We start from the raw sequence: 14,192 nt of genomic DNA, 5'->3' as shown, positions 1-14,192 counted from the left end.
ATACAAAAGGTGTATATATATATATATATATAAAAAATAATATATATATATAAAATGGATGTATAAAAATTACAATAAGATATGCAAAGTGATGACCACATATACACATAAGAACCACATGGTAAATAAGACTGAGGAATAAAATATGTAAAATAAACAATATAAAAAACACTAAGATATATATCTAAAAACCTATCAGGAAGAATACATGTACATACACAAATATATACTATAACCTTGTTTGTTATTTGTATTAATCTGATCAAATATCATACAAATAATATTATAATCTGCTACTGTTGTCTGTTCAGAATAAGATAAAAGTAAAAAATTACAGGGAACTCTCAATAATTTCTTCTAGACCAGAAGGGGTAAGTGTTTGCAGTTTGTAAATCCAATAGTTTTCGTGTCTCCGTAGGGTGCTAAATCTTTGAGGATTGTCTCTGGGGATGTTTTCAGTAGGGGTTACTGAGATACATCCAAAATCATTATTATGATGTTGTGTAATATGGCAGGACACACTATGCAGTAAGAAATCATTAGCAGAATTGTTTTTGTGTTTAGTGACATCTAATAGTCCTACCCCCATATAGGACTCTCCACTGACAATCAAGAAGGTACACCACATATTGGGTAGAACAATTTAATACTGTTTTAGTCTGAAACATGTCTCCTATGGTTTTAGAGGCAAATGTTTTGGCACGGTAATTCATACTGACACAGCACTTGCATCTAGAAAGGCCACATCTGTATGATCCGGCACAGAAATGAAGTTGTCGATATTAGATGTTTTAGTAGTTTTTAATTGGCTAGGGGCTACTATGTTCAGAAGGGTTTTGCCCCTTCTAAAAGTGACTCCAGGTCTCTTAGGAAGGATATCGCATAGAAAAGGGTCATTCAAGAGGATGGGTCAATGTTTATGTAAAATATTCTTGATATGTCTATGCTCTCTCGTGAAGGTGGTAATAAAATTCGTAGACCAGTCTTTCTTAGTATCACTCTTGTCCGTACATTTGGTCAGACACTCAGCTTGAGTTAAAATACTAGCCCTCTTGAAAGATGAGTCCACAATGGTTTTGGGGTATTTCTTAGCTTTAAAACTTTTCTTTAAAATAGAACTCTTCTCTTCAAAATCTTTAAAAGATGAACAGTTTCGTCTAATCCGTTTAAATTGGCCATAGGGCATATTGACAAGCCATTTCTTGTCATTAGAACTCGTAAAATCAAGGTAGCTATTACTGTCTACTTTAAAAAAAAACGTCTAGGTATTAAGAGAGTCTTGGCCATTATGAAATACGATAACCTCTAAAAACTCAGCTTCATCCTTGAACACATTCTGTGTAAAATTCAAGCCCCAGTTATTGTCGTTAAGATATAATAAAAATTCCTCCAATAAAACCGGTGTCCCCTTCCAAATAAAAAATATGTCATCGGTAAAACGTATGTAAAAACACAGTTCTTAAAAAGATAGTGAGGGTAAATGACAGTCTCTTCAAATAAACCTACAAACAGATTGGCAAAACCAGGCGCCACTTGATACCCCATGGCGGTGCTCGTGTGTTGGGCATAAATAAGGTCTAAAAATGTAAAATAATTATGAGTTAAAACAAATCTAAGACCTTTTTCAATAAAATCCTGCTGTATCGAGGGAATGTCTGACCTTATATAACGATGTGATGTCCATGGTGACCAGTAGGTATTCTTGTTTCCACTCTGCTTTTAAAATTGAAGAGATAAAATCAGTTGTGTCTTTAAAATATGATGTTAAATTAAAAACATATTTGTGCAGCACCAGGTCTAGATAGTGGGATAGGTTAGAGGTGACGAAGCCTATTCCCGACACTATCGGGCGACCTGGTGGATTGGTAATGTTTTTGTGAACCATGGGTAAATAGTAGAATATAGGTGTAGCAGGTTCTTCTATCAATTTTACAGTTTTTTTCATGTTTATTGAGGACACCTGATGTAAAACCCTCCTGTACCAATGCTTTTAGTTCATCTGAAAATTTCTTGATGGGTTCACTGGATAAAATGGAGTAATATTTGGAGGTGGATAGTAGTTGATTGGCCTCTTTGATATAATCACTAGTGTTTAGGACTACCATCCCTCTTCCCTTATCCGCTGGCCGAATCACAATATTTTTATTATTAGCCAACTCTTTTAGTGAACGATGTTCTATCGAGGACATATTATTGGAGAATATGATATTGGTCTTAGTTAGATGCTCCAGGTCTTTAGACACTATACTTTGAAAGGTATCTAGAAAATTCTCTCAGGACTGTAGGGGGTGGAATGTATGGGGGGGGGGGGTCCACTCGACTGGGGGGATGAAGATACATTGGTCATAGTAGTCAGGATACCATCTCCATCCTGTTCTCCTTTAACCCCTTAAGGACTCAGCCCATTTTGGCCTTAAGGACTCAGACAATTTAATTTTTACGTTTTCATTTTTTCCTCCTCGCCTTCTAAAAATCATAACTCTTTTATATTTTCATCCACAGACTAGTATGAGGGCTTATTTTTTGCGTGACCAGTTGTCCTTTGTAATGACATCACTCATTATATCATAAAATGTATGGCGCAACCAAAAAACACTATTTTTGTGGGGAAATTAAAACGAAAACGCAATTTTGCTAATTTTGGAAGGTTTTGTTTTCACGCCGTACAATTTCTGGTAAAAATGACGTGTGTTCTTTATTCTGAGGGTCAATACGATTAAAATGATACCCATTATTATATACTTTTATATTATTGTTGCGCTTAAAAAAAATCACAAACTTTTTAACCAAATTAGTACGTTTATAATCCCTTTATTTTGATGACCTATAACTTTTTTATTTTTCAGTATAAGCGGCGGTATGGGGGCTCATTTTATGCGCCATGATCTGTACTTTTTTTTGATACCACATTTGTATATAAAAAACTTTTAATACATTTTTTATAATTTTTTTTTTAATAAAATGTATTAAAAAAGTAGGAATTTTGGACTTTTTAAAATTTTTTTCGTTCACGCCGTTCACCGTACGGGATCATTAACATTTTATTTTAATAGTTCGGACATTTACGCACGCGGCGATACCAAATATGTCTATAAAAAATGTTTTTTACGCTTTTTGGGGGTAAAATAGGAAAAAACGGACGTTTTACTTTTTTATTGGGGGAGGGGATTTTTCAGTTTTTTTTTACTTTTACTTTTACATTTTTTTACATTTTTTTTTACACTTGAATAGTCCCCATAGGGGACTATTCATAGCAATACCATGATTGCTAATACTGATCTGTTCTATGTATAGGACATAGAACAGATCAGTATTATCGGTCATCTCCTGCTCTGGTCTGCTCGATCACAGACCAGAGCAGGAGACGCCGGGAGCCGCACGGAGGAAGGTGAGGGGACCTCCGTGCGGCGTTATGAATGATCGGATCCCCGCAGCAGCGCTGCGGGCGATCCGATCGTTCATTTTAATCGCGAACTCCCGCAGATGCCGGGATCTGTATTGATCCCGGCACCTGAGGGGTTAATGGCGGACGCCCGCGAGATCGCGGGCGTCGGCCATTGCCGGCGGGTCCCTGGCTGCGATTAGCAGCCGGGATCAGCCGCGCATGACACGGGCATCGCTCCGATGCCCGCGGTTATGCTTAGGACGTAAATGTACGTCCTGGTGCGTTAAGTACCACCTCACCAGGACGTACATTTACGTCCTGCGTCCTTAAGGGGTTAATGTTAAACAACCTTTTAACAGTCAGTTTCCTGATAAAATTGTTGAGGTCCAAAAAGAGGTTAAAACTATCGGAGTTACCTGTGGGGCAAAAGGAGAGGCCTCTTTTTAATATACTCATTTCAATGTCATTCAGGGCATATGTGGAAAGATTAAAGATTTTAATACACTCTATATCTGTGTGTCTTTGTTGGTCTTGTACTTTTTTTTTTTCATTTGTCTTCTCTCTTTTCTCTTCCAACCTCCCCTGCACCCCTGTTGTCTCACTCTTTTATTTTTAATCCTAGTGGGGGGGGGGGGGGTCAATGTCCACTGTTTCTAGGGTGGTGTGGGGTACCTATGGAGGTGGTGTTTTGTGTACCCTCTGAGTTATGGTTGATGTAGGGGGCAGACTGGTCAAGCAAAGGGGCAGAGGAAAAAGAGATGTGGGTGGGGTGGGGAGGAGGGTTTTCTAAAGGAGTGAAAAACTGATGTCCCAAGATTGGGTTATTGTCTAATGGTGGTGTGTTGACATGAATGGTAAGGAGAGAGTCCTCCAAGATGGAACAATCTTCTGTTTCAGAAAAACAGCCTGGGTTGGCCAGCTGTGTTGGAGGAGAAGGGATGGAGAGAATGTGAACTAGTTTGAACAAAATCAATCAGTTCTTGCGGTAGACATATATATGGAGGTAGAGTGGTGGGTGAGGTAGACCGTGTGGGGTTTATGGTAGGTATCATGGCAGTGTTAGTCTGTACATGTAACGGTTGGTTGCTATTAAGTTGTTGATGTACATCTAACTGAGCCTGGGTGGATGGTTTATTGCGGTTGGTAGCGTAAGAACATGAAGTGGTCTGACCAGATAGTGTGTTATGGTTGGAGGGCCTGCGGTTATTGTTATGGTGGGGTTTGAAGTTGGGTTTGAATGACTGTCTGTAGGTCCTAGTGTTGGTGGGTTTGTAATGCTTAATGGTGGTTCTGTTAGAGGCCTGGCCATTGTTTGGGGATTTTTCAGGTTTTAGCCAATATTTGATGTTGTTATGATGGTAATCATCCCTATCTCTCTTTAATTTATTAATTTTCTTCTGTACTATTTCTTTTTTTGCTTTCTGTGTTTTTACATATGTGATGTCTGCCACCTAGTATATTCAGGTAGATTCTGGAATTTAGACAATGCAAATATACAGGCATCAATCTTATCGGACACACATTCAACCATAGAGTCTCTTTTTTCTGACAGTAGTTGCAGTAGTGTGACCGAACATGTGTTCAGAGCACACTCCCATTTGTTGAAAAACACCAAGTCCTCTTTAAAAGATGCAATTGGTCTTAATCTTAGTCCTCTAGGGACCAGATGTTCTGTCAGGTACATTTTTTAGAAAGGCACTGTCCAGTTGATGATGAGTCTCCTCAATAGATAGTTTTTCCAAGTAAAAAAACAGGGGTTTCATATGGTCAAATTCATTTACAAGCACAGTACCTGCATTAGTGGGGGTTAAGCTCTCAGTTCCATTGTGCGCTACTTGGGGAACCATAGTGTCAAATAGCATAGATCTTCTGTTGAGTCTTGTGTTTTTTTACATCCATCGCGGCAAGAGGGGGGGGGGGGGCATGTTCATGGTCGCCTCGGCCATAGACGACTCCTCTGGTCCGTTACTGCGAACGGCCTGTAGTGAAGAACCTATAGAGAAATAGAAAAAAGGAAAAAGGACCGACAAGCGGTGCCTCATGTAATACCGCAGGATATACGTGGGAGGTGCGGGGAGTGGGGGATGTCCCCACGGGGCTTATAGATGGCCGCTCACCTCAAGGTAGAAATAACAGGCATATAACCCCTATGTAACGGGGTACCATCAGTAGTGAGTTGCTGCAAAGCCAGTGGGTTGCAGGAATCGACCCAGGTTATCCTGTAAATGGGATGAGGAGGAGTAAAAGGGAACCCTTGAATACCGGCGCTGCGACTCTTGAAGATGAAGACAAAGTCCAGGTTAAAGTAAGAGATCCTTTGCAGGACCATTTCTTGAATAAAAGTAAAATGAAACAATAAAAACAGTAGATATAATAGTCCTTGTCAGGAACTGTCCAGAGCAGAATAGGTTTACTTTGAGGACATACTTCTACTCTGGACTCTGGACAGTTTCTGACATGGACAGAGGTGTCAGCAGAGAGCCCTGTGGTCAGACTGAAAAGAACTACACAATTTTCTCTGTAGTATACAGCAGCTGATAAGTACTGGAAGGATTAAGATTTTTAAATAGAAGTTATTTACACATCTGTTTAACATTCTGGCACCAGTTGATTTGAAAACATTTGTTTTTACTTGTTTCCACCGGAGTTCCCCTTTTAAGTCCAACTTTACACAAGGGCTTTACATTGTACTGAAAATAACTTGTGTGACACATGAAATTGTGTGCCCAACTTTTTTCTTTATTTTACTTTATATACAAGAAACCTCCTAAAGGTCACAGTGACCCAACACTATAATTATCAAAACACTAAGGAAACAATGCATTTAAATGGGTCAAAGCTATTCATATTTTATTAGTACAAAATTGAACACATACTTGACATTACAATATAAGAACAAGTTAAAATCACAGAGTAGTTCCAAAGATAATGGTCAGATGGACCAGAAATTAACAGATGGTAGTTAGGCAAAAAAAAAAAACCCATAAACAAAGATCAGGGATCAAAAAATGATCTCCATCGGGGTCACCAGTGAACAATAATGCTAGTGATGAAGTGCATTTGATCATGATACATGCTATCAAAAACTTTGTATAAGCATAATACAGACCTAAGATTAAGCCTGTGGAAGATAGCATACCTAGCTTCCCGCCGAACCCAACGTTTCGCTTATCGCTTCATCCGGGGTGTTTCTTTATTTTACTTTGTTTAAAAGTGTAAGGCATGATATTAGGAGGCATGTGATTCCAAGATCCCTCTTACCAGCTACAGAAACTGTTCAGATAAACATTTCAGAAACTTGTATTATAGCTGATGGACTTTCATTTATGTCAACACATCAGACATATCATTGTCCTTGGAATATCAAGAGGCATTCATGGACTTAGTGTTATGCCAGGAGGGAAATGGGACTTACAGATGATATACCCCTGTCTGGAAGGTCACAGTAATGAAACAATGATATTTTATAATATTTAGTGAAAGAGGCCTTTTGATTCAGCTTTTTTCCACCTTCCACTAAGGTCTTACCCATAATATGAGTCCCTGAGTCATCCTTTTCAATCACATTGTTGAAAATTCTATTCACTTCTGTTTCTTCACACCTTGTATTCCCTCAGCGATAATATTTAATAGCTGCCATTACCATCTTTTAGGATTATTAATTGACATGCCAAAAATAATTACCAGCAGTCATAGGTTGTCATTTTTGGAAAACAACAAAAAAAGACTATACTTTTCTGGTGGTTTTTAACCTTTGATGGAAATAGTTTTGTTTATACTTAGTGAACATTACAGTACACTCTGAGTTAATATTTTCCCAGAACACTAAACATCCTGTGTCCGCTATTTATAAACAATGATATGGTTTATGAGCCGGCTTTACTGTATTATTTTCAGCTCTTGACTGTCTGAACAGGTGTTTTCCAAACAACATTGGAAAATCTGCAGTGATACCTGTATGCGATGAGAAAGTGCAGTAACCCCAGGGGTGGGAAAGTTTTCCCATAGCACGTTGAATGGTGTAACCTATCCGGGTGAGCGTCATAAGAGGATTTGGGAAATCAGGTGGCTGGGACACATGTACGAGCACACACAGACACAGGTCACAAGCAAAGATATACACAATGATGGGACAATGGGTACAAAACACACCCTGCTGTTTTTATTTTGATCTTTTCTAGAACATTTGGTAACCGGAGAGTACAGCTCAGCATTTAGTGCAATGCAAGACCGGGGAGATATGGTATACTTTTTTATACATGTTACATTTTATGATAGATAATGTGACTGGCCAAAAAGATTCTAAAATCATGAGAAGCTCATTATCCATTTTTATTTACCATTGGAATTATAAGTATTGTCTTACCTGGAGAAAGAGTGCCTACAGCTCCGTACCTTTGATTCTCACACCAAAAAATACACTTTCTTGCAGTCTCCTGGGTTGCAGGAGCAACAACAAAATAGCTCTGCTGACATGTAGCAGTCCCCAAAGTCTGACACTGTCCTATTTGGGATGCTTAATCCCATTTCATATCTATCAGGGAGCATATAGGAATCAATAAAAATGAATGTTAAAAAAAGAAAACAAACTTTCTCTTACCTGCCAATGCGCCCTAGGAGCTCCGGTACAGGTGTTCGGTCGCCGGGCTGTTTGCTTCTTACTTCCTGTTAGCCCGGCACATCACACGGAGATTTAGCCTATTACTGGCTGGTGATAGGCTGAAGCTCCGTGTGATGTGTCGGGCTAAAAGGAAGTAAGAAGCAAACAGCCCTGGCGACCGAACACCTGTACTGGAGCTCCTGGGGCACGTTGGCAGGTAAGAGAAAGTTTGTTTTCTTATTTTTTTTTTTGCAGCCCGGACCGGATAAAATATGAAAAGTGCACGCCAGACTACTCCTTTAAAGTGGACCAGTCAGAAGAAGAACATGGGCATAAATTAGCCCTTGGCTAGATAGGGCTAGTCTTTAGGATTCTTGACATACCTTTTTTTTTTTTGTTATCTCCATAGACCTTTCCAGCACCAAAATAAAAGCCTTTTTGTTATTATGTAGATGAAGCTCAGTAGCCCAAGGGGTGTTCCCTTGTACAAACCGTGTCCTGTTTATTACCGCCCACTGGGCTGCTTGCATCTGCCTACCCTGTTTTATTTTTTTTTGAACAGCCACAAACTAAAGACGACATGGGCTGGACTTACTTGGGCTCTTGCTGTGCAGGGGAATGCCCTCTGGACTTTTCAACCTAATTTGCATAATAATAATAATAATTATTATTATTATATCTTGGCACTGGTATTGACTATGCAGATAATGGAGATTAAAGAAAAGTATGTTCCTGATGACCAGTCCTATCTATTAATAGAGGTCCACTTTAAAATGATGTAATAAAAATATATATAAAAAAAGTAAATGTAATGAATAATTTAATATAATATAATACACCACAGAATAATAACTGTATCCTAGTATGTATTTTACCCAACACCCTGTTTAATACTTGATTAAAGAAATTATATACTTGCAGAATAGCAAATAAAAGAAAACTGGTTACTACTGTAGTGTCTCGGCACATGCCCAGTTAACCTCTATGGTAAAAACTGGTCTATACATATTCATACATATATTTACACTGTATATCTATGAATGTGGCAGCACAATCACACAGAGGCAATAATTTACACTTACATACACAACTGATAGTAATGAGTACAATGTGATCCGATTATGAATTGCAGAAGTCATTCTTGATATACATCTCAGCTCACAGGAATAATAACCACGACTTATCCAACTAGAAGAACAAGTCTTGTGATATCAATGAAGGATTCGTCTACTTACCACATGAAATCTCCTATTTACTCAGAAATACATATTCTGTCTGGTCAACATTTTTTCACAGGTCAATTTATAGAGCTATATACTGTAAAGTAGAGGACTGCATTGGAATAGGGATCCCAGTGAAATACTTGAGGGTAGTATTAGGTATGTAGCGGGTGGGAGAGGGTGGTCATGTGCCCTATACATAATTATATACTTGGTTGCCAGTGATAATAAAGCAGATTTAGGAACATATGATTTAAAGCATTTAGAAGGGGATATTAAAGGGGTAGTACACCTCAGACAATCCCTTATTGATAGCCCAGTTTAGGTCATTAAGGTCATGACAGGGTGTCCCACTGCTGCGTCCCCAACTGATCAGCTGTAGTCTATTGAAAGTTTAACTTTCCTGAACACACAACAATTCATACATGTTATATCAATGAAGAAAACATAACCAAGTTATCTCAAAAATAAATAAAAAGCTTAGAAGAAACTTATAAAACTAAGAGAAGGATTGTGACTTGCTTAACCTAGCAAGCATATAACACTACACCCCAGGGTGGAAGTGTGTGACTGTCTGTATAATAGGGAATTACTTCACTTGCCTTTAGGCATTGTTTCCAAGGCAGCATATGGAAAATGTAGCACTACAAGTGCCAATTATAATTCCACATGGACAATAGAGGGAAAATGTCATGTGGCAGAGGTGTTTGGTTGGGGAAAATGTGGTTACTATCAACATGTCACAAAACCTGATGACGAATGCATTAGTTACATTCGGAACTGAAACTTCAACATCTTTTGACATATTCAATATAAAAATATACTCCTCAGCCAGTTTGGTTAAGAAGTATATTTCAGTTTGGTTCTGTGGGTTCACCAAACTTTCCAAAAAAGTTTGGTTTGTTGTGAATAGGTTCTCTGCGAACCAGCAATGACATAAGCCTCAAAACATTCGCACAGCTGCTCTTTCCTCTACCCTATCCAAAAAGTCCTTTTCCAGACCTATTTTTTTTTATTGAAAAAGGTTTGAGGATAGATTTTGAGGTTGTTTTTTTTATTTTGGTGGTAATTTGCCATTCACCTACTTGTCAACTCTCACTCTTAATGCTAGAAATGCATATTTATGTTAAACCCAGCTCCAAATGCAATTTTTTTATTAAACCCAGAAAATACACAAAACTTGTCTTTAGATGGCTGTACCACATTAACTCTCAATGATTTTAAATGTGTAATTATGTTAAACACAGTTAGAAATACATGACATTCTTAATGTTTGATTAAACCCAGAAAATACATGTAACTTGTCCTTAGATGGCTATGCCTACTGAAGGTTACCTGAGACAAAATTGGTTGTATTCTGCCTATCATGTATTCTAGAGCCATATGTTTTTCATGTGCGCAACATATATGAATCTAATTGTTAACAATGTAAAAGAAAAGGGCATTTCTTAGATCAAGTTACCTTTTTCCACTGCTCCATCGTCCAGTTCTGATGCTTACACACCCATAAGGCATTTTTAGAAGAAACCGGAGATGGAAAGCTGGAGGAGGTCGGTACTTGGAACAAGCAAGGTATAAAACCAAAGAGTTTTCTTTTGTATATTTTATTTACACAAGGCGTTTCTGGGTATAAATGACCCTTTCATCAGGCTTGATATAAAAGCAATGAGGTGCAGAGGTTATATACATACAAAGACACCATGACATCATCACCAGAAGTGATGTATTGGAACAGGTAAAAAGCATCATATTACTGTATTAAAATATGTAGTTAAATAGCAAGAATAATTATAGTATACATCCAAAAATGAGACCTTATAAAAGTGAACTAGTTATACCTGAAATTATAAAAAGAAATCTATAATTTTTATAATTCTTTTAGGTATAACTAGTTCAATTTTATAAGGTCTAATTTTTGGATATATCCTATACCGTATATACTCGAGTATAAGCCGAGTTTTTCAGCACGAATTTTCGTGCTGAAAACACCCCCCTCGGCCTATACTCGAGTGAACTCTCCGCCCTCAGTGGTCTTCAACCTGCGGACCTCCAAATGTTTCAAAACTACAACTCCCAGCAAGCCCAGGCATCTGGAGGTCCGCAGGTTGAAGACCACTGTATCAGACATTGACAAACGGTGATGATGAAGGTGGGGGGGGGGGGGGCTGATGACATGTGGTGATGATAACAAGGGGATGATGAAGAGGGGGTGTGGGTTGATGACAAGGGGATGATGAAGGGGGGGTGGGATTATGACAAGGGGATGATGAAGGGGGTGTGGGATGATGACAAGGGGATGATGAAGGGGGGGGGGGTGTGGGATGATGACAAGGGGATGATGAAGGGGGGTGGGATTATGACAAGGGGATGATGAAGGGGGTGGTGTGGGATGATGACAGGGGGGTGATGACAGGGGGATGATGAAGGGGGTGTGTGGGATGATGACAAGGGGATGATGAAGGGGGGGGGTGGGATGATGACAAGGGGATGATGAAGGGGGGGGTGGGATGATGACAAGGGGATGATGAAGGGGGGGGGTGTGGGATGATGACAAGGGGATGATGAAGGGGGTGTGTGGGATGATGACAAGGGGATGATGAAGGGGGGTGTGGGATGATGACAAGGGGATGATGAAGGGGGGGTGTGGGATGATGACAAGGGGATGATGAAGGGGGGTGTGGGATGATGACAAGGGGATGATGACAGGCGGTGATGATGATGAGGGTGTTAATGACGGGGTCTGGATGATGACAGGGGGGATGATGTATTTCCCACCCTAGGCTTATACTTGAGTCAATAACTTTTCCTGGGATTTTGGGGTAAAATTAGGGGCCTCGGCTTATATTCGGGTCGGCTTATACTCAAATATATACAGTAATTATTCTTGCTATTTAACTTCATATTTTAATACAGTAATATGATGCTTTTTACCTGTTCCGATACATCACTTCTGGTGATGATGTCATGGTGTCTTTGTTTGTATGTATATAACCTCTGCACCTCATTGCTTTTATATCAAGCCTGATGAAAGGGTCGTTTATACCCAGAAATGCATTGTGTGAATAAAGTATAAAAAAGAAAAAACAGATGTGAGCAATATAAAATTCCCACCTGAAAGCAGATAAAAAGGAGAGAAGTTCATGTGGTGTCTCGGTACCGTATTGCATACCGTACCTAGTGTAGAGGTCACCAAAGTCACAGTAACTACGTTCAGGTAGGGTTCCTCAGGTGGGACAGCCCCTAGTCGCCTCTCCTAAAGTCTATCTTTAATAATAATAAATGTATATATTGTAAAGGGTTTCACTCTGGGATCGTCCTTTGTCGTAGCCAAAGGACACGTTTTTCCACAATAAACCGGCAAACAGCGAGTCCTTTCTGCAATTTTGGCTCCTCGCCAGGTTTACAAAATGGGGTGCAGGATAAACAAAATAAACAAAACATAAAAATAACTCCTAGGCCGTCTAGCCACTCACTACACATGTAGCATGCCCTGACTAATAACTGATAGGCTTTTCCCAGCCAGTTTAAACACAATAAGTCCTGCAGCCTTATAAGACACAGTTCACATTTGAACATAAAGTCCCATTCATACAGCCACCTGCTATATGTTACAGGAGCCGCGTCTCTCACTCCGGGAGTCTACGCTTGTGTCCTCAGCAGTCCTTGCTGTGCCCGCCTGGCACTGGACTCGGTGTCTCCCCCCTCTAACAGCCACTTCTGTCTAGGGGAGAGCCCAGATTATTCTGTTTCTCTTGCTTTTAAGGACCCTTCCCCTTTCTGCTGCCTCATTGATAAGTCCACAGAAGGATATTTCTGCAGGATCAGTGTGGGAAATGCACCCTTTCCGTGCCACACTGTCACATACCCCCCCCCCCCTCTGCTCAGACCACCAGGGATGAGCACTTGTCTTCAAAAGACAGTGCACACACGACCATGCATTTGTCTTTCTCTTTGGTTGAGTTAGCTGAAGTTGGTCCACTTTCTTCAACCTTTTGAGGTGGTAGTCCAGTAGAATGGTTGCTTTAGTAACACTGTCCTTTGTGCCCAGGAATACAAAGGGGACCATTCCCTCATCTTGGGAGCTCTTCTTATCACTCTCAACTCTCACTCTAACAACCGCTGACTGGTCAACAACCTTCTGAATGTGCCTTCCTTTCTTCCCAATGACTTTTCCCACCAAATTTCGGGGAACCCAAATTACCTCTTCAGCCAACTTCAGGTAACTTCTTCACAGCATCTTGGTTCTCACCATACACATGACACGCACATGTATCTTTATCAAGAACAACAGCAGTCACCCCAGGGATTCTCCTTGCTTGTTGTATATTTGTGCCACGAGTGCCGATTTCTGAGCGCATCAAGTCTTTTCGTACATCAAATTGCACATGGAATCTAGACACTGACAGACCTAAGCTTTCCAGATTCTTTCTGGCTTCTTTGATTCTCGATATCACAGACAATTTTGTCCGAAGACTTCGGAAATGTATGTTACCCAACATGTTCACCCTCTTAATGGTAACTTTATTGTTAGACAAGATGACCAGCTGGGTATTCTCTGAGTCATAAGACACCGAAAAGGCTTCCACTGCCTTTGAAAAGTCTTTATGAGCCGATTCCTTTACGCACATCTGCTGTAAGTCTTCAGGAACTTTCAGCTTCACTTTATAGAAACTGTTCTTCACAACTGGTGTTCCAAAGACTTCCTTGGAGCCTCCTACCTTTTTCATGTTGCTCAAGGCAACGCCCTGGACACTGGCTGCAAACAAGGTAGTCCTTTCAGGCCTCTGCCTTCTCTCACCAAAGGCTGGACTGTAATGTGAGCCTCTCTGGCCCCGACCATCCAAGTCTGTACCGCCTTTATTTTTCTGATCACGGACTCTGCATCCAGACTCCGGAGCTTCTTATGAGACTTGCTTCAGCTGCTTTGTTTCTTGAGCCCTTCGCTCAGACTCTGACACTTTTAGAGGAGGCATCTCCATCTCCAGCA

General features: G+C 40.0%; 1 pseudogene; it reads right to left on the bottom strand.

Moving 5' to 3' along the window:
* Positions 1-1,261: 1,261 nt before the first annotated feature.
* LOC130357464 (fragile X messenger ribonucleoprotein 1 homolog) lies at positions 1,262-13,932 on the bottom strand (annotated as a pseudogene).
* Between the last annotated feature and the right edge of the window lie 260 nt (positions 13,933-14,192).

This window comes from Hyla sarda, chromosome 2 (genome assembly GCF_029499605.1).
Source record: "Hyla sarda isolate aHylSar1 chromosome 2, aHylSar1.hap1, whole genome shotgun sequence".
NCBI classification, from domain to species: domain Eukaryota; kingdom Metazoa; phylum Chordata; class Amphibia; order Anura; family Hylidae; genus Hyla; species Hyla sarda.
This window is presented reverse-complemented; position numbering and strand designations above follow the sequence as displayed.